This window comes from Piliocolobus tephrosceles, chromosome 8, assembly GCF_002776525.5.
Source record: "Piliocolobus tephrosceles isolate RC106 chromosome 8, ASM277652v3, whole genome shotgun sequence".
Lineage (NCBI taxonomy): Eukaryota > Metazoa > Chordata > Mammalia > Primates > Cercopithecidae > Piliocolobus > Piliocolobus tephrosceles.
In genome coordinates, this window is record NC_045441.1 from 38,590,434 (window position 1) to 38,591,604 (window position 1,171).

Genomic DNA, 1,171 nt, shown 5'->3' on the forward strand with positions numbered 1-1,171 from the left:
AGAGGAAGGAAGTGAGGAGGAGAGAAAGGGAGAAAGAGAAAGAGAGGGAGGGAGAGAGGGAGAAAGAATGAAAGAACAAAAGGAAAGGAGAGGAAAGGAGAAAGAAAGAGAAAGGAGAAAGAGAAAGAAAGAGAAAGAGGAAAAGAAGGAGATTTACATAAACACAGAAATCTTATACCACACTACAAATTCTACAAATCCATGGAGGGTAAGCAAAATAATAGATATCTAGACCAATGGCACAGAATAGAGTTCAGAGGGAGACCAACATGTGTATGGTCAATAAAGGTAGTATACAAGATTAAGTGGGAGATTTTTTAGAAAATAGTTTTGGGAAAACTGATCCATGACATAAAGAAAAATAAATTAGCTCTCTAAAATGAGTGCTTTAGGTCAGTGCTACCCAATAGAAATATAAAGTGAGAGGTAGATGTAACTGAAAAATTTCTAATTGTCATATTTTAAAAAGTGAAAAGAAACAAGTGTACTAACTTTAGTAATATATTTTATTTAACCCAATATGTCCAAAATATTATTATTCAAACATGTAATCGATCTTTGAAAACTTATTGATATATTTTACCTCCTTTTTTTCCTGAGACTTCAAAATATGGTGTGTATTTTACACTTACAACCCATTTCAATCTGTCTCTAAATCTCACTGAAAACTATTTATCTATGTTAGATTTCAGAAAATTTACAGTTGAAATTTACAGTTGATTCATGTATCCAAGCTGGTATAAACATACTTAATAAATTTTCAATAACTAAGTTGTGCATGAAATAAAAATCACTTTTGTTTAATGTTTGAATGCACATTGGTAAAATTAATCCACTTATTTTTTAAAAAATTGATTTAACTTGAAGAAAAAGCATATTGGTACCAATAGTATGTCTTTCCAAGTTAAATAATTTCACTAACTCATGTATCAGTAAGCATCATTAACATAAAATTGAAGAGGTTATTGTGCCATAATTACCCATATCAACAAAGCATACTCCAAACTTTTCCTGCAGGTTTTGCAGCCATTTTACATTATGCTGTAGATTACAATTCTACATTCGTAATACCTTTAACAGAAGTTAAAAGCTTCACGAAACTAAACACAAGTATTTTCAATACTTATATACTGTGGACTGAAGCAATAAAGGAAATATCAGTCTCTCATTT